The following is a 20,675-nucleotide window of genomic DNA, read 5'->3' as shown; positions in this document are numbered from 1 at the left end:
AAAAAAAACATTCTTTGTTCTGATTTATTGTCTAGGGCTCATCGCAGTTTGGAATCAGCCTGGCTCTCACTCTGCACTTTGACTGGGTGGGATTTTGTTAATTAAACTCAGTCTTACTGCATACATCATGTATCTCAGACATTGGCTGTATGCTTGTTTTGGCACATGAGTGAGTCTAGTATTACCTCTGTTCCTGTCAGATATATTTGGTCTTTCTGAGCAGTTAAACAGTTAACCTTGCTCAGGTATTACCCTGGAATTCATTCTAGTTTAACGAAGTGGTGCTTTTTCCATAGTAATCAAATCCAGTCCAGTGGTGAAGAGGCCCATTGAGCCTTGATTTTAAGTTGCCGTTTTGTGATCAACCAAAGTAGAGCACTAAGGGTGTGTCAGGAGGACGGCACATCCACACCAAGGGAATTAGGGAACAAGAGAGAGAGAGAGTAAGAGAGCAAGAGAGAGACGGGGCAGTTTGGGTGCTGGAGGGCTGGTTGGAGGAGATCGTAGTGTGACAGGAGAGGCCATCGGCTCAGTGTGTGTCCACAGGCCCGTGGGAAATGCCTTTCTGCGCTGCTCATACTCTCTCATGTGGTTTCCACAGATGCATCTTGATTTCACTGCGGTCTTTACACGGCCACATCTTATCCATGTAAATGTATGCCTGCACATTTTCACTTACTGACCAAAAAAAAAAAGGAAAGGAAATGGAAGGTCATTCGGTTATTTTCGGATGTTAGGGGACAGTCGCTTATTTAAAGAATCCTAACACCACTAATTATTTGTTTTAGTTTTTGCGTATTTTAATTAGAATGATTTTTAGTGGTTGACTTCATGCACTAAATAAGGCATGGGAAAACATGGAATACTGCAACGGAAACAAAGAATCAAACAAGACAGTTTATCACTTTGATTGTAAACAACCTTAAAGAACGTGTTAAACTGTGGCCCAAGGTCCCATAAGTCTCCCGTGCCTTGATTCGCTAGCTTCAGTAAATTTAGCCATTATTGTTCTTCATGTAACATTAGAGATGTGATCTTGGTGGCTATATGAGTGAGTATGTGTGTGAGTTTGTGGCTGCTGGAGGTGATTTGCAGAGAGGGTTTGTTGAGAGTAGAAAAAGTGTGAGTGAGTCTCTCTAGCCTGTTTTTCTGCCCTGATCTCATATTGGGCCATTCTCTGGACTGCTTCGAGGATCAGGTTCCGGGAAGTGCCTTAGGCCCAGTCAGTCCCATCTACAGTTATTTGGGTCTCGCCCTCATTGAGGGCTAATTATTGGTTACACACTTCTATCATAGAGGTGTTTCTATTTCCATTTCTCTTTTATGTAGTGGAGTCAGTGAATCTTAAGGAACAATAAAAACCCAGGGGCTGTGAATAGAGTCATATGGTGCATGTGGTTTACTGTGGTTCCAGTAGCCAGCAAATACATTTGATTGATCTAGGTTTTAATGGATAAGGGTGGTAAGCAGGGTCAGCCACGTGTAGTTAACCCCTTTGTTTTAAAGATGTTGATGCCATTTCAGCACAAATTATACAGCTCCTTTATATGTGCAAGCTATAATGCACACGTCTCTTGTTTCTGTCAGTTGCTAAACTGGGTTATTAAACTCATTTACATCATAATGTAAAAAGGTTCAGTTGATAGCGTCGGGTCACTGGTATTGTGTGCTTCTTATGTTTTAAAACAGCTTTGTGGGGAGGACTTTAACAGCTTCTTAGTGTGTTATTGAATGTGCTGCCATGACTGGTCAAAAGACTTATTAATTAGTCCTATTGCTGATGGTTTCAGGCATAATGTCTTCAAAGTTAGCTTAGACTGTAGGTTACAATACATTTGTAAACGGAAAGTATGTGCATAAGGGAAATTTTCAGAAATAAAGAGAAAAAATGGCTTGCCTCAAGACTTTTCAAGATTATTATTATTATTATTATTATTATTATTATTATTATTATTTGTGTATTATGTTTTATTTGAGGAATAGTGTTACTAAAATAAAGTCAGTCAGACATATAGCTAAACAGGTTCAGAGTGTTGTTCAAGCCACCAAATATGGAGTGCTGCATGTGTGATGTAACATCATAATTTCCATATTGAGCAGCTCAGTAAGACGAAAGGCAGTACCTGTCACAGAGGAATGGACTCTGAAAAGGGGCAGTGGAGAGGAGTGTGTGCGTGTGTGTGCACTGCCCCAAATAGGCCATGTATCCTGGTTGGGGGGCCCAGCCAGAAAGCACAAGACTAATTGACTCTGCAGCCTTCTCTTCTCTAATCTTCTCTTCTCTTCTCTAATCTTCTCTTCTCTTCTCTTCTCTTCTCTTCTCTTCTCTTCTCTTCTCTTCTCTTCTCTTCTCTTCTCTTCTCTTCTCTTCATGACAGTTTGATGTGGTCTTTGGCAAGTCCTGTTTAACTGTAATGTTTTATTTTGTTCATCCCTAAATGAGCAGGTTGTCAAAAATCATAGTGTTTTTATTTTTAACTTTTATATATTTTAAGCTTGATTAATCATTTGTTTGCAAGAGATCAGAATCTTGACTGTTTTTGGATTTGTTCTACTTAAATTATTCTGTTCTTTAATACACAATTTGATGAAATGCAACAGTTAGACAAATAACATCCTGCAGTCTCCTGTTTTGAGACGCTTTGTCCAAAAATATGTCTACATGACAGATTGAATTTACTTTGGCTCTGAATATGTGGCCATTTGGAGTGGTGAAGTTTTTTAACAGGCAGTTTCAAGACTGTGTCCTGCCATGGTGTCGCTTTAGAAATTATGACTGTTCTGCAATAGATCAACCAAATAGTTCAGACACACGCTGCAGCCATGCAGAATGGACCTCAATGCAGATAATTGTTTTTTTAAATGGTCTTTGCTAGACTGGCTTTCAACAGTTCCAGCTCTCTCTCTCTCTCTCTCTCTCTCTCTCTCTCTCTGTCTCCATCTCTCTGTCTCCATCTCTCTATCTCCCTCTCTCTCTTTTTCTTTCTTCATATGGCTTTAGCCGTCAGTGTAAATCAGGGGCATCCAATTAATATTGAATCAATTACACTGTGTGCGATTGCCTGGCGTATGAGCTGCTAGCAATTTTCTGTGCCAAAATGTGACCTGGATGAGTGGCTTAACAAAGACCCCTGCAATTTGAGCATTTTTCCCCCTTTATTCTTTATTGTCTAGTTTTGTCTTTTTGAAATCACCCACTTTTTCAAACATGGTCGTCTGTCATGATCATAATTATCATCAAAGCAGAAATCTTCGGATTCAAGAGTGAAGCCAGACAAAAAACATTTTGAGCGGATGCGAAGCCTGTGCAGTTTGCTGGTGGGCTTAAACATAGTACCTTTCACAACCAATGTAATCTAGAGCACTCACTTGAATCTCTCTGTCCCCCTCTGCTATTGCATGTGGACGTGAGCATGTGTGTGTGCATGGCATCATTGTGACGACAGACGTGATAAATGGGTAGGGATGTGCTTGCTGTAGAGGCACTTGGAGATGTGGAAATGTGTGTGTGTGCGTGTGCAGAGTCGTCTTGGCATTACAAGAGCGAAAAATCCTTTTATTTGTGCCGAGACAGGGGCAGAGAACGATGTGCATGTGTGTGTATGCTGCAGTGCTTTCACCTCTGAATACACATAGCCACCCATACACTGCATCTTCCAGCATGTCTTTTTTTCCCCCCACTATCAGGAAAATGAATTATCAGGAAGTGGCTCGCCGCATGACAAAGAAGCATGTCTTCGCCAAGCCGTAATGGTGTGCAGTGTCTGCAAAGGTGCTCTTTATGAATATGCATTGAAATGGAAGCTCCCCTCTAATTTTCCAAAGAATGTGAGATTTTATTTCTTTTCACTGGCGTGATTGCTCCACAGACTCAGAGTCCTGTCCTCCTGTCTAAAGCAACTGAGGCTCTAGACCTGGTCACTATGTATGTTTATTTGTGTGTGTGTGTGTGTGTGTGTGTGTGTGTGTGTGTGCGTGTGTGTGTCTGTGTAGACTCACAGATATACCTGAAAGTGTGTGCATTTCATGTATTCATGAGCATTTAAATATATTGAAAGACTGGAATGTGTGTATGTGTGTTTGTGTACGTGTATCGTGTATATGCATGTGAGAGAGATGTGTCGCTGTCCTCAGGTGCTATTTAATAATGATGCATGATAAGATTTAATTCTCTACTCCTAGAGCAGTGGGGTGTTTGGGTGGATCTCACTCTGAGTAACACTCACAGATGCATTGTGATAGCCAGCATCCTCGGCATTGATTTGCATGATCCAGTCAGCTGTGTAGTGTGGAGTGTACATGGGCTTCATTCAGTTGCTCTTTTCATTTAATGGACCATGGTGTACACACATTTGTGGGCTTATGATTTTTTTACTGCCTTAACCCCCCTACCGTAAAAGAGGAAACAATGATGCCTCTTTTGCCCCATTACAAAAAAAAAAAACAAACAAAATATGTTTTCATTTATTTCATGATTTGCTAATTCTATACTGGTTATTGATTTTCTAAGAAAAGTAAAACATGTAAAGGAAAGGGAATAAATCTTTATTGGTCTTTGAACCCCAAATCATAGTAGACTTCTTCTCGTCACCTGGTTTTGTGGCAAAAGCCAGCTTACGAGAAACAAAGGTATTTAGCAGCCAGACGGGCACTGCCTGGCACAGTGCCACCCTCTCTCTCTCACCACTCAGTGACGCTTCTTCCACAAGACCCTCCCACCCCAGGACAATGGCGGCTTCTCTGTAGTGAGAAAGGAAATGCTCATCTTTTATACCCTCTTCATCTTGCGTTACCAGAACATGCATGTAGTACATTCTTCCTATAAGCCTGGCTGGTTCAGTGTTAAAGAAATTCTAATGAAATAAGAGATCCCTATTTTGTAACTGAAGCAGAGATGAGTAGTTGCTTTCTATTAATAAACAGGCAGTACTTAGTAAGTTCAGGTAACGACTGCCTTTCTTTTTCTACAAAAAGGGAAAAGACTGAAGTTATACTTTGAAGTACTTTTGCCAAGCTCCGGTGTGTGTGTGAATGCGTTAGTGCGTGTGTGTGTGTGTGTGTGCGCGCGCATGTGTAGGCTCACATGCTTGTGTGCGTGTGGATGGATGTGTATAGACCCACCAGGTTCCGTCATAGGGTAGCTCTCAAATTATGTCAGATGTTTTAGAGAACGAGTCCATAAAAATGTTTATGTACTACAAAGTGTATTTATAAATCCCGGTGGATTACAGAGTGGGCTTTTGGAAACACCAGGGGAACGGTTCAGAATTACTGTGCTACATGTGCGTGTGTGTGAGTGTGCTTATGTGTGTCTGTACATTTGTACATTTGTTTGTGGTTACTGAGAACAATGTGTGTGTGTGTGTGTGTGTGTGTGTGTGTGTGTGTGTGTGTGTGTGTGTGTGTGTGTGTGTGCGCGCATGCATGTGAGTGTATGTGTCGGGTGGGACGCGGTACAACATGAAAGGATACGTGAGTTGGCAGTGTTGCAACAGGACATCCCTCTGAGGACGCTGCCAGAGAAGAGTTGGCACAGAGCAAGACTGGCGGCCTAGGGTGGGCTACAGTGAGGCCAGCTTTTACTACTGTGTTTACCTTTACTGTTTTACTGTACACACACATACACATATACACACACATACACACACGCGCGCACACACACACGCATTAGATTACATTTGTCTCATTTTGTGGCAACTTGCCTTCAGAAACCAGGACTGTCACTACTATGTTTCTGTATGTATGTGTATGTCCATCTATTCTTTATTTTCTTCTTTTTCTTCTCTCTCTTTCTCTCTCTCTGGTTTCAAAGGGCATATGAAGCTGCACTGAGTGTGTGATGTCACCTTGACCAGCAGTGCCACTCACTTTCAGCTTCTGCCAGCCAAGACACTCAATGCGATCAATTCATCAGGGCTATAATGGTTACAAATGGCAGAAGTTGAGTCTCTGAAGACACCTTCAGGGCTGTGCTTTTTTCTGTTCTCCTTTTCTCCTCTTCTTTTGGCTTCTGGTTTCTCTCAATAAGCCCTCTCTGTAGTACTGTAGTACTCTACAGCGATAAAGGCTACTTGCTTATGGTCAGCCAGTTACATAGTTTGGATTAAACAGAAACTGAAGTGTTATGGCCTGTCAGTGAATATGGACTGATTCCACCCAATGCTCAGGCTAAAGAGCCGGAGCCTCACTCCACTCAAGTCTTTGACACACCCCTCACACATGTGCCTGTTTAAAAGAGTGTGTGCCAAGACTGAAATGTGTGTGTGTTTCTATTTGTGTGTGAACTGGTTGATTGCCTGCTGATGTTAGTATTGGGCACTTGCCTAGTTTTAGCAGATTTCTATGTCTGTGGTGTGTGTGTGTGTGTGTGTGTGTGTGTGTGTGTTAGTAAGTGCATATTCATGGTGTGCCTGTGTTGTGGCCTCAGTAGTGGAGGTAAATAGAGGGAGTCTGTCGACTGAAATGATGAATGGAATGGAAAATGGGACTTGTACTTTTGAGAAAGAATCATGACTGCAGACAATGTGAGAAAATGTATTTTCATATGTTTGCATATTCGTAATACAAAGTAACATTTTGCATAACCATCAAATCCATAAAAAATGAATGAAGTTGTTATGTGTCCTTCCAAGATTGTTTTTGTTGTTCTGTTGTTTTTGTTTTGTTGCTGTCATGTATATGACTTACAAGGCATGTCCTAGGAAACAAATACTTTAACAGAAACATCTGCCGATATTCAGATGTCATCATAAGTACTCCCTGTGACTGTATGTGGTGATACTTTTACAACTGACTGAAGTGTAACTTATACCTACTGACTAGAATAAGTGCATGAACATGTGTGTACGTGTGTATCCTGTGTTGTCAAAGTACATACTGCTTTGTGTCTGTTTCTAGGTTCACAAGCCTTGTTAGAGCAGTAGCATAATCCTGCAGTGCACTGGTTGGGCCAGTGAGGGTCATGACCCCTCACCCAGCTCAGGAATGCCTGTCATATCGACCCCCCTCTCCCTGCTCGCCAATAAGTTAATTGCTTTATTTTTAGATGATCATAGGATGAAATCGGCCAAACCCTGTTGAAGGTTGAAGGCAATTTAATTACATTTTTATGTTTAAACATGATAATCCATGATTTTTCCCCCAGTGACAATGTACTATGCTTTATATAATCATTTTCCCTGTCTCAGAGGAGAATGCTGTCTGGGGTTTCTTCCTTCTGATTCTTGTAGCATGTTGTGGTATTTCTGAAAATCTATGGTATGTCCTGCTAACTTTAACTGTAGTGCTGATACAAATTGTAGTTAGAACTACTAGTGTTATTAGTGTAGCTGCTACACTTAAAATAATAAATTGCTAAATTCATTTATGCCACACATTTCTATTTGATCAAATAGTGAAGAAGCTGTATACACTGATTTTATGTCAAACAACAAAATTGAAACATTTCAGTCATATTTATTTGGGTTCATTGGAATGAAATTCTCTTTGGAGTAAAATAATCAGTTTGCATTCATTGAAATGTACCATTCATTTTTTGTCCATTTAGCATAAACCAATTACTTAAAAGACAATATAATTAATTTAATTGGTATCAGTTTAGCTTTAGTGTGTAATGTTCCTCTTACTCTTAATCTGTTCCTGCTTTGCCTACTACCTCTATCACCACTACAGTTGTCATTCTTATTGTATTTGTGCTACTGCATAGTAGACTGAATACTTTTCAGATTATCTCGTTTCATGATGACATTATCTTACCACTGGGATAGAACAGTGTTAATGAAATACCCTTTCTCCATTCTGCAAGAGTTGGGATGATAAGAGCAGAACTTTAAGCAAGGTAGATAAAGCTGGGCATTGCTGTGAGTCTGGTGTGAAAGGCATGGAGACTGGGAATTATTGCACTGAAGATTCTCTGAACACGCACTCACTCAAACACACAAACATGGGTGATTGCTGTTTTCCTGTTAATTTTGAGGAAAATGGTGCAACATGTGCTTAAATACAGAGACAAATGTGAGCACATGCCTGCATCCACATACACATTCACACATACTCACTCTCTCTCTCTCTCTCTCTTTCTCTTTCTCTCTCTCTCTCTTTCTCTTTCTCTCTCTCTCTCTTTCTCTTTCTCTCTCTCTCTCTCTTTCTCTTTCTCTCTCTCACAGACACACACACACACACACACACACACACACACATACACACACACACAAATACACACACACACACACACACACATACACATAAAGCCTCTACTTCCTGACTGAATCTTACTGATAATTTGCTCAGGCTCATTTGAATTTTAAGCACTTCTTTAATCTTCAAAGCCTAAATTGCTTTATGAATATGCATGGTATGGGCAGACTTTAGTTCATTACCTAGTTGTAAATTCTAATGACCATTAGATCCTCTCAGTAATTGCCAATTGTTTTGCATTTTTGATTGGCCTATTACCATGTGCATTCCGAACACATCAGCACGGCCTGTCAGACCTTCTGCGGGGAGAAGTGTGTGTGTGTGTGTGTGTGTGTGTGTGTGTGCTTGTGTGCGTATATGTGTGTGCGCCCTTACACAGGGGAGGGGATACTACACAAAAGAGAAAAGGCGGAAATTGCTTATACGGCTTTGTTTTTTTTCCTGCAAAAAAATGGAGGATGTAAATGAAAGCAGCGTTTTGCGTGTGAAGATTGAAAGTTCACCAGGAGATTTGACATATTTAATTTACATGATGACTCTGCACCCCTTCATTAATGCGCTTTGCATACGGTGCTGCAGTTAATCACTGCTGATCAGCCACAGCTCGGCAACACACACACATGCGCACACACACACAACACCACACTAGAGCTCTCTCACCTAGCCTTTCTTACTACAAAACCAGTTCTAGATTCTACATTCTGTGTGGTTGGGGGATGGACAGCAGTAGACAGCCAGACCTTTATGTACCCTCCCACTTCTGTGTGGAAGCAGATGTTGACCAGCCTACACACACACACACACACGCTCACACACTCTGTCACTGAATTGTTATGGTTTTAATCTTTTGTGCTTTTTTGTGAGTAATTTGTCTATGTTAAATTGGTAACTTAGAGGGGAATTCATTTATTCTTTAATGTCATTCTCTGCAAGTGAGTATGTTGCTTTAACAGGACCTCTCCTGAAAAAACCCAGTCGCTCCACCAGACCTACACACACCCTCAGACACTTACACACTCACAGGCACACATACCCCCACATGCCTTGCTATGTATCTGGCTGTGCAGTTCCCCAAAGACAATAACTTCCATATGCAATAGAACCAAAGATAAAAAAGGACAAAACAAAAACAAAGATGTCAATCAAATGCATTCTTGCATATTCTATAATGAGCTCCAAAAATTGAAAAGGAAAGAAAACTCAACCAAACAAAACAATGAAAAAATAAAAAAAACAACAACAAAACAAAACTCAAGGGGGTAATTTCTTCCTTTTATATTTTTTTTCTCACTGTACATTTCATTGTTGTATTTTTTTTTCTTCTCTTTACCAGCTTTCTGTGAAGTGCTTCAAGGGAGTGCTGAAACCTACATTGTGATGAAAAGGAATTTTTAATCAGGGGAAAAAATAAGTTGTGTATGGTGTGGTGGAGCGCAGTGCGTTTCTCTAATGGACACGTTGGCGGAGGGCGGGAGAGACGGAGGGAGGGGAAGTGGAGCGGGTGTGTAGGGGGGTTAGTGCCTGGGCCAGGGGGACCCAGCAGGCACTGTTTCCTCAGGACTCTTTTAGCCCTACCCTGGCTGTGAGCACGCTTCAAAGTTGTTAATATTCAGCTGGGAAACCGTATCCAGAACACAAATAAATTATTAAGTGCATGAACTTTTTAAGCAGTAAGATGAACTGATGGGGCACATCTGTGAGATCCAGGGTCTTTTTTATTTGAGTGTGCATGTTAGTGTGTATGGGGGTGGGTGGGGTTCTGGGTCCCTGTGTATATGTGTGTGGTTTGTAGTAGTGTGGGTTTCTTATTGTGTGTGTGTGTGTGTGCGTGCGTGTGTGTGAATATACGTGTGTTTAAGTGTGTATTATATGTGTGTGTGTGTGTACATGTGTCTGTTGAGTGGATCTGCCCTCTTCGACTTCCCGGCCCTCTGGTCTCCGGCCAAGGGCATGCATAATTGATTCCACACACGCTATCATTTTCTTGATGTAATTGCCTTAGTAAGATATGATGAAATCTAATGGATAATTTATCGTTTCAAAATGGGTAAAGAAACAGGGAAATAACGCTGGAGGTTTAGTGGGCCGAGGGCGAGAGAAAGGACAAGGTTCTGTCCTGGATCTCTTACTCTCCACTGCTGATCCATGTATTACAGGCTGATTAGCCCTCCATGCTCTCTGATTAGTTGACTAGAAAATTGATCATTCTTTCTCTCTCTCTCTCTCTCTCTCTCTCTCTCTCTCTCTCTCTCTCTCTCTCTCTCTCTCTCTCTCTCTCTCTCTCTCTCTCTCTCTCTCTCTCTCTCCCTGCCTCTGCTGTTTCTTTCTAACTTTTAACTCTTGTTCTTGCCCTGTCTGTTTACCTCTCATTGGTGTGCTTATGTCTCTCATTCTTTCTTTCAGTCTTGTGCAGTAGTACAGCTCCTCTTGATCTATACTAGTTGATGGAGGCAGATGTCCGTAACACTTAGAAGTCTAGTTATTTTTATTTTACATTCATTCAGTTCACATTACACAATTATGTATACTTAATTACATTAATAGTTACAGAAATGTGACTTTGGCTGAAAGTTCATAATTCTCACTTTCAATAACATTTTTCTGCTTTTTTCAATGTAAGAAGTAAGAAATAATTTTAGAAAAGTTATAAGAAGTAATTCCAGGTATAAAAACCGTGGGAGACGTACCCTCTTAAAAATAGAAATTTGTAAGTGGTTATTTGCTCGGTGGTATTGTTCTAGGTAAAGCACTTTACATTACATGGAGGTTCTTCAACCTTTACAAAAGGTTCCTCTAACTCACACCTCTCATTTACAGCAATATTTTTAAAAGAACCATCCGTTGAAAGCTTTGTGGATTATAAACAGGTTCTTCTATGGTATCACCATTTTGGCTCCTGTATTTTTAACAGTGCAGGTGGGTTAACGTAGCTGAGGTGGTTGAAGAGCCTTGCGGCTCTGGGGAAAGCTGTTTGTTTTGTGAGTGGCATGTCCTGCTCAGAGTCCTGGACTGCACACAGTTGTAGCTGCAGATCATAGTGTGTGTGTGTGTGTGTGTGTGTGTGTGTGTGTGTGTGTGTGTGTGTGTGTGTGTGTGTGCGCAGTATGTGTACGTGCATGTGTGTGAGAGACAGGTTTAGATCCTGGCGAAGGCTCCGGACTGTTTGTTTCACAGCGTTGGGTTGTGAACCGTGTCTGTTTGTGCTCTGAACAGGAACCTATCCCCAAAGGACGCTGCTGCCTCCAGCCTGTTCCCTGAGCTTAGAGTGTGCACACACGAGCACATACACTCACTCACAGTATGAACTTGTTCTGCACATTCTTCCCTTCAACTCTCAGAACACACACTACCAGTCTGGAGGACGCTTTATGTTGTTGTTTAAAGTACAAGGGGTGCTTTATGTTTTTCCGCCCGAATCCTTGTTCAGTATCAGATAGCTGCCGGAACAATAGGCCCAATGCCATGTCGGCCTCTGCTTGTTGACAGCAGCCAGTAACAATACTCAGCACCGGTGTGTCCCGTTGTGAGCATGATCGTTTAAAGAAAGCCCTGACCTTTTTGAAAACTTGCCAATTGATGTAATATGTAATTGTGAAAACAGAGACTGTGTTACACAGTAATATATTACTGAGCAAAACCAAGAAAGGGACCTGTAATACCAGCATTGGTTGCCAGATTAAACAAAAAATAAATTGTATTCAATGAAAACCAACACTCGCTTGTTAAATCCCCGTAAGCAGCTACGATACAGTTTAAAGCTTCCTCTGCTATCCTTTCTCGCCTCTTGCACTCTCTCATTCCTTTATTCTTTCATCCTTTTTTCTCCCCACACTTAAGTTTCATTCTCTCTGTTGCATGTCATTCCCTGGGAAGATCCAGAAGCTGCATGTGTCTCAACACGTCTGGGGCTATTGCTAACTGTTCTTCAACTTGCTCTTCTCTCTCTCTCTCTCTCTCTCTCTCTCTCTCTCTCTCTCTCTCTCTCTCTCTATTCTTTCTTTTTCTCTCTTTTTCTTTTTATCCTTTTTCATTCCTTCATCATGAATTTGGTTGCGTACGCTTAAAGAGAGAGAGAGAGAGAGAGAGACAAGGGATATATCCAGACCTCAGAGGGACTGGTCAAGCACATCTGTGTCTGTGAAGGGCCATTGAAACGGGGGCGCTGGAGCAGAGGGGGCAGCCACACAAAGGCAAAATTGTCCAGCGGTCCCATTAGTCTCCTCAGGCTCAGTGTGGTCAGACTGGCTCAGCCAGACAGGATGATAGATTGCTTTGTCAGGGGTCCCAGGGTGTGTTCTGAACCTGAAGCACTTTGTTTATCTTGAATAGAAAGGGAAAGGCACAGGAATAATCTATGTCTAGTTTTTTTCCTGGGTGAAAGAAGGGAGAGAGAAAGAGAGAGTGTTTGGGAGAGTTGGAAAGAGTAAGAGGGAAGGAGGGCATGGGAGGGGAGGAAGAGTGTGTCGGTTGGAGGGGGAGGGGTGAGGCCTTACGGTGGTTGTCCATTAACAGATGAACTTGGCTGAAGTCCAGACATTTGATGAGACAGTGTCATAGCTTGTGTTCTTTCTAGCCTTTTCAATCTCTCTTCTGCTTCTCTCTCGTTCTCATTTTCTGTCACACTCTGCCTCCACCTTTTCTGTTTTTCTTGTTCATTTTCATCCCTTTTTATCCATATTTATTCCCTCCTTACAACTGTTGCCCCTTCTCATTCTGTTCCTTCTACTGTACCTGATAACGATACATCAACAGTTCGTTTTTGGCTAAAGGCAAAAAACGAAGCTACACTTCTCTCTGCCAGCACACCCACTCTCCATGCCAGAACCAGTTTAGACCGGTTAGCTGGTCTTGTAGCCAGGGCTCTGTCATCTTGCCTTACCTTGGAGGACTTCTGTAGAAGAAAACAATACGCAAAAAAGAAAATGAAAGCCTACTTCTGATAAGGGCAGTAACCGGTAGATCATCAAGAATGAATGAAAAAATAAAGAAGTAAAGGAGGGACTCAATTTAACATGAAAAAGGCTTATCAGTAGGGGGAAAAGTTATTTTGTAAAAATTACATTTCATGAGTGCCCGAGGTGCAGCAGTTTTACTACGAGCATTGAAGGCTTTAAAAACTGTCAGGCGGAGGTCGGAGGCTGGAGCAGGGGAACTCAAAGGACATGGCCAGGCTTTAGAGCCATGTGTGCTGAGCTGGAAAGGGCCACATATTGAGTGTGCCCTAGCAGGGGCATTTCCTCTCTGCTGCCTGTCACTGCCGGCTGTGCTCCAGCATGACTGGCTGCCTGGCTGGCGCTCGCTAAGCAGTGCTGGACCCCTGGACCCCTGATGTATGACCCACTTACTCCCGTCAGTGGCGGATGCCATTGATTTCTCCTCTTCCTCTGAGGAATGGCCAGTGAACCCTAGGCCAGTGCTGACCCAAGCCCAGTTATTCATCACCCGAGTCCTCTCCCCCTCCCTTCCCAGGTCCAGCTGGAAGCCAGTTTCATGACTTAATCATTTCTTTCCAGCTCAGGCCCTGGCTTTATTTGGGATGGAAGACGCTCAAAGGAGGCCAGTGCCAATTTGTAGTTTGGCGAAGCTTTCTGTTATTGATTGAGCATGTCTGGTTCTTTAGCATAGGCCACTTAACCTCTTTCTCTGGCTCTCTTAGCTTTGCGGTTGTTGATTAACCAGGTCTGGCACTGACCCTCAGAGGGCCATGCTATGGTCCTAATAGCCACTCAGTTTCCATGGCCTGTGTGGTTCAGTGGAGTGTCTGTGGTTGTGCTCTGAGTAGAATGGAGGTCATATGGGGGGAAAGTTGGTTCATGTCTTCAGGAACAGAGGGTCATAAATGCGCTCCCTCTTATCACAGGCACACCCCTGATCTCCACCTGCTGCAAGCTGTTTAACAAAGGTGAATGGCACATAGAGGGCATAGGGCAATACTGGCCTGAATGGTGGTAAACATCTGCGTGTGCTACATGGAGTGCCTTGCAGCCCTCCACAACCTACACTCACACACACAAACGTTGTGCTGCCAGTCCCCCACTGGAGAGTTATTGACTGATTTTTTTTGGATAACAGAAGTAATGGTTCAGATGTTCAAATGTAAAGGTTCAAATGTCCAGACCTGTTTCTGGATCACACTAGAAAAGTCATAGGATGACATCACTATTCCTGATTATATAGTAGATCAATAGTACAAATGATTTCTTTTAGATGTAGTTTTATTGAAGCATTTTCTGGCTTCTTTGTCTAAATGTGTGTCTGCTGAAAGGGAGCAGTAGGTCCAGAACATTGATACATGGTGGGTTTTTTTTAGATAATCTTTTTGGAACCAGCTAAATTTAACTGCAGCGTTCTCCAGGGGCCAGGGCTAGCTGACCAGCATATTAACATATCTGTGTTCAGACCAACTGTGAAATGTCTGTAACAGGCTGAGTGGATGAGAATGTGTATAAGCTAGAGAGTGGAATGTATTAGTAAATGTTCTTGCTGAATGGTCATCGTCAGCATAGAGACGCAAGGGTTTGACAGCATTGTCCCAAGCTGCTACCTGGTTGCTGGACTTAGAGAGTTGTGTGTGTGTGTGCCATGTGAGCCAACTGCCGTTACGGTGCATGTTAATTTTATGTCGCAACGAGAGAGTGGCTACAGCACTGTTGTACACGTAACGTGATCAGGGTCAGAGGACTAGACCCCTCCCCACAGATGCAGCCACAGGAGAGATATAGCTTAGTCAGCCTGGCCTGACAGCCTACTGGATGTGTGAGGTTTGTTGCGCGGATAACAATTAAGAAGCAAATCTTGATTTAGGAAATGTGGTTTAACCCAGGTTATTCGTAACTGTACCTAAGTGGCTGTTTTATGGTTGCTTCCTAAACCAGTCCCTAAGATCGGAATCGGCTGATTTCTTTTGCTAATATGTCATGGGAGATCGGCCAGTGCTGCTTCCATCTGGCCAGTGAATGAAAACCTGTAAGAATATGTGATGCGAAGTATTTGAGCCAAACTGTGCCACATGCCCCTGAATGAGAACAGTTGGTATGATTTGTTGTACACCATGGCTATTTTTTGTTAGAAAACAATTTAAAGGCAGTAAGGGCTGTAATTAAAAGGAATTTTAAACTATAACCTGTTATTTCTGTTAAGCTGGTTGTAACAGTTGCTGTCTTAAAGATTGCCAAAACAATTTCATACCACCTTTTATGTCTTTGAGTAGTTCAGATAGGGGTAACATTCCTACCCCCTAGTCAGATCAGCTTTGGCCAATTTTACTAACAAAAAAATTTAAATCAAACCCTCAAACAATGTTAATTTGTCCACCAGTGCATTAAACCCATCTGAAAAACAAAAATGGCTCTGCTACCACTTCCGCTACTCTTTTTCCCAAGGCTGTCTTCTGTTCACCAAGATCAGGGTGAGAGTGGAGGGCCGGGAGTAATCATTGTCCACTGCTCCACTGTGGGCTGGCCGTACTGCTGCTAATGCCAGGAGGGAGGCTGGGCTAATGGGGTCGGCAGTAGCAGAGGGTGATGTATGGATTATGTTTACTATGGCATATTTTGTTTCTGTGTGGGGGCCAAGAGATTGGGTCTGATGATAAATGCACATGCCCTCCAGATCCACATGGCCACCTGTGGTCGCTCGCTGGCCACAGAACAGCCTGCCCCCTCACTTTACAGTGCAAGGGCATTCACCATGGTGTAATTGGCTTGAATTAAAAAGGGGGTGAAATTGCCTACTTTTATTCTGGATTTAGTTTTGTGTTAGTCTAACCTTTCTGTGTTATTTACTGCCAGTGTCTGGTGATGTTACAGAGGTGTGTTGGTCTTGGACACAAGCTCATCCAATGTTAGATGTTTCTGTTTAGATAAGCAAAGATGAAGTCTCTCACTCTTAATGTACAAAGTACCACAATATACTACTGCATATTTCCGTTGGAGCTTCTCTTCATTCCGGGAGCATTCTAAATATGTGATGGAGTGAGAGAAGCTGGACAAGGATTTTTGTTTATTTATCCTTTCCTTCACTCCATTTCATTTGTGCGCTCTCTCTTGCGCACTCTCTCAACTTGCTAAGACGAGTCTGGGGAATGGCTGAAGTATTTGCAGCATGCTTGGTTTCAGCTGCTTTCAGAGGCCAGAGGATCTGTAATGTTTGCTTTGGGCGGTGTGGTGTCTTGGTAAAGTGCCTTTTATTAACAGTTTGCTGAAATGAGTGTGTGTGTGTATTTCTGCTAATCTTCCTGCAAAAGGGCTATCAGGAGTCACATCAGTGCCCTTAATGGAACCTGATAGTTTCATCACATCTGCCAAAACACTCTGATCCTGCACATGAGAATTACTTTTATGCATATTCAAATGTGTGCTGAATTTGTTCAATTTCACAGTGCACTTTTTTGGTGTGTGGCTCAAAGGCAGACTGAAAGGACTGGAGCTCGGGCGATATGGTTTGAATCAGAGCAGGAGCTGGTGCCAGTCTTTGTGGAGTGGTGAAGCAAGTATGTGAGTTTGATCCCGCTCCACTGTCCTCCCCCCTTTCCCGAGTGTTCTCCAGCAAGGAGTAATCAATAGCAACAGTGGCTGACTTTCTGCCTTTGTCTGCATCCCTCTGTAGCTGCTGAGACAGTTTTGACATCTTGGCGTGCCGCGGGCAACTCTTCCTCCCTCCCTCTCTCTTTCTCTCTCTCTCTCTCTCTCTCTCACTCTTTCTCTTGCACTCTCTCTCTTTCTCATTTTCTCTCTCTCTTTCCTTCTCTCAGCGTGCCAGCCTGGCTGCTCTTTGTTCACTGTTTTACGGCTCCGGCTTCCCAGCGCACACACAGGGGCCTGTGTAGGAGTGTTTCTCCCTCTCTCTTTCGCACCCTCTCTCTCACTTTTTTTTTCAAAACTTTCCATTTTTATAACCGCACACTGTTAAACGCATTACTCTGATTCCATAAGCCATGCTGCTCCGCTCTCCAGAACTGACAGTGTGAACTCCGACCCCTGCCAGACTTTATAGCCTTTTAACAGAAAGTTGTTAATGCCTTTGATAAGTTGCTGCTTGGACGCATGTGTGAGGCAGCGGGCGTTGGGGGGAGAATTCTGGGTAGAAGGTGTGTGTGTACGTGTGTGAGAGTATATGGGGGGGGTGACCTCAGTGCTGGAGCTTATGCTGTATCAGTAGCCGTACAGTCATTGCCTCTCCAGTTATTTTTACAGTTGTAGTAGTGCTTGTGTGGTGACTACAATGCTACTGCTCTCCGGCATGGTTGCAACTAATGATTATTACTCAAATCATTTAATCTATAGGCTATCATTTGATTAATCAACCAGTGAACCATTATGCCTTCTGCTGTTTCATCTCATTTTGCTGCAACACTGTCTTCATTCAAAGTTTGCTATGAGTAACAAGTGATTTATTCTGTTATGGTGCAGCTAAACAATAGAATCTGTATCACCCTATTATTACCTCTTGTATTATGCAATTAAAATCTCCTATCTACAAAATAGTAACTTTACAGGAGAAGGTAAATATAGACATTTCTGTTGGTCAGTTCATCATGAAATGTTCACACAATGTTTTTTTTTTTTTTAATGATTTAAAATACAAATGAGTTGGCAGCTACAATAAGAACATTATGAAGTATTGTAGAACGCAGTTGTTTTTACGTAAACAGCATACACCAACTCATAATCACTGTCATCTGCAATTATTTAACTTGGTCAACTAATAGCCTTCTTCTCTGACTCTGGAGCTTTCTGGCCAAGGATTGAAGATGGCTGCAGCAGATAGGCTGAAGGAGTTCTCTCTCTGAGCTGGACCTGCATGGCTGCTGTGTTCTTCAGTCTCCAGCTCTCTCTGGCCCTCTATGGTTGGCGGCCTGTTTGTTTGCGTTGTGTGCGGCTGAATGGGGCGGCAGCAGTGATACTGGCCCCTTTCATGTCCTTAAAGGCCAACTGGTCACTGGGGCCCAGCTCTGTGCCAGAGAGAGCTCTGAAAGCCTGTCTGAAACTGACACCAGTCATCACACTGCACAGTGGCACACACACCCAGCACTGCACATTGCACCACATTGACAGTGCTAAGGAAATAGCTTTTAAACAGCTTCTTAATTGTTTTATAAATTGTGACTTTCAGTTTACTCAAATTTTAACGTCTTGTGGTTTAGGCAGGTGTATGGTCCCCTTGGGCCTTCGGTATTTGTGTTTGGGTGAAACAGACACACACATACACACACACAGCTGCACAGGATGCTGTTCTGATGTTGCACATGGTTGATTCATGATGACCACTGGGGTTTCACTTGCTCTGAGCTTCTCCTCTGTGCTCTACCTCTTCCCTCTTTCTTCCCTCCTTCTCTTTCTCACTGTCTCTTTCTCCCTCTCTCCTTCCTCTGTTTTGTTTTGTTCTCTTGGCCTTTTGTAACATAAAATACCCCTGTTGCCACACACAGATGCACCTTTCTACTTGACCAGGCAGCACTGTGTGAGCCGTGTTAGCAGAGGAGCGCTCAATTCTCTGGTGACCCTCTCTGCCCTGCAGTCTAAAGGACTGGCTAATACTCTTCCCTCGCCTTTCATCCCCCTCACTCCTTTCTTTCTTTATTTATTTCTTACACAGAAATGGGAAAAAAGAGGTTTAATCTTTGACATTGAGTCCGCCCAGGCCCTGGTGCAGGTGAGAGAGACAGAGGAAAAGGGGAAAGAAGAGAGAGAGTAAGCGGGGAGAATAAAGGAAGTGTACTGTGTATGGAGCTGAGAAGGCCTTGTCCGGCGGGACCAACTAACTGTTCAGCTGGCTGTCTGATCAATAGGCTGTGGGCCATGTCCCCTATGCCCTTCAGAGAGGACTGACCTCATCCATCCATCCATCGTAGCACACATACTTATATACACACACACACACACACACACACACACACACACACACACACAATCACACACAATCACACACACACACACACACACACACACACACACACACACACACACACACACACACACACACACACACACACACACACAGGTGTGAGCACTGCCTGGGTCAGCTGGGTATTCCACACTGGCCACTTAGATCTCAGAAGATATGTGGCATCATGAAGCTTTCCAGTGGTAGCACAGGCAAAAACAGTAAGAGGTAATATGGATTCTTAGGGCAGACACAGTTCATGATTGATTTTTCTGTGAGAGAGAGAAAGTGAGTGAGTATGTGTGTATTGGGGGGATGGTAGAATTCTCCTGGCCACTGAATGGTGGTAACTTTGCTCAGACGCTTTTCTGTTTATGAGCCCTGTACTGTATTCATAATTTAAGTGGAGACCTTAGCTGCTCAAACGAGGGAATGCACTCCTATCATTATTCATGATCCTCATCAGATCTAATAACGGCCCTCTATGCTGGTCGCTCTCCACTCTCCAGCAATATTCATTGTGTAATAGACCTAACAGCCTTAAGCAAATTATCTCCCATGTATACATGCCACAAGGCTAATATAGCACAACAAATTTATAGCAGGGCCGAGTAGCCCCCGCGCCTTCTAATGCAAATAAATCCGGCCTGGCCGCTTCTCATTAGCCGGCATGTAGTGCACGCTAAATCCTGCTTCTATCATGTACTCCACCCCCCCAGTGACCATGATCTGCCAAGTTGGAGAGGCAGGCTGCCAGTATTAAGCCTGTGATTCCTCTCAGCCGTCATGTGTCAGCATAGAGAGAGTGGCTGGCTCGTCCACTGCCAGTGACACTGGTTTAGAAGAGGAAGGTTAATTTGCCTAACCCGGCTCCCCCCACTCTGTTCACTGTACGCTCTACAGCCCCGCCACAAACACTCACTTCTGCTATTCTATATATACCAGACCCTGAGCCTGGCTAGTGTTACCCAGCTGAGGCCTAAGACAGAGCAGAGAGATGGAGATCGTTTCAAAGGACCACTGACGCTGCTAGATGAGTTAGTCAGGGGACTCTTAATCATTAACATAGTGTGTATGTTTGCACGTGTGTTAGGGATTCTTTTGACCATTAACTATCAGTAGTTGGTGATTAATTTGATAAGCCAAAAACAAATGACTCTACCCATCAAAATATTAATTATAAAATGGACAGTTCCAGTCCTGAAGTATGATTGCTTTAGCCATTGTACATTACTTACACATTACTATACTCATATGTAAAGAGCGCACATATCACCTGAATTCTGTATTAATGCACAGAACTGAGGGGCTGACAATTATAATATGTTCATGTGGTCATTTATTCATACAGTGATGGGGTACTGAAAGGTGTACATGTTATATTGAAGGTGTATGATGATATATTTAACCACTTGTTCCTGGCTCAAGTTAAAGATGTGAATGTTTGTCATGCTTGTCTTGGTGCCTGTGATGTCTCATTAAAAGCCTTTACTGTCTAAGTGCTTCTGGTGTGGACACTCTGTCTTTCTTTTCTCTCTCTCTCTCTCTCTCACTCTCTCTCTCTCTCTCTCTCTCTCTCTCTCTCTGTCTCTCTC

The 20,675-nt window shown here is 42.9% G+C and overlaps 1 protein-coding gene across 1 annotated transcript in view; it reads left to right on the top strand.

Annotated features, from left to right (window-relative positions):
• Window positions 1–20,675, top strand: part of bcl11aa (BAF chromatin remodeling complex subunit BCL11A a) — a 52,090-nt gene that overhangs the window by 4,557 nt on the left and 26,858 nt on the right. The gene's annotated exons all lie outside the window — the stretch shown is intronic.

This window comes from Pygocentrus nattereri, chromosome 5 (assembly GCF_015220715.1).
Source record: "Pygocentrus nattereri isolate fPygNat1 chromosome 5, fPygNat1.pri, whole genome shotgun sequence".
NCBI lineage: Eukaryota > Metazoa > Chordata > Actinopteri > Characiformes > Serrasalmidae > Pygocentrus > Pygocentrus nattereri.
This window is presented reverse-complemented; position numbering and strand designations above follow the sequence as displayed.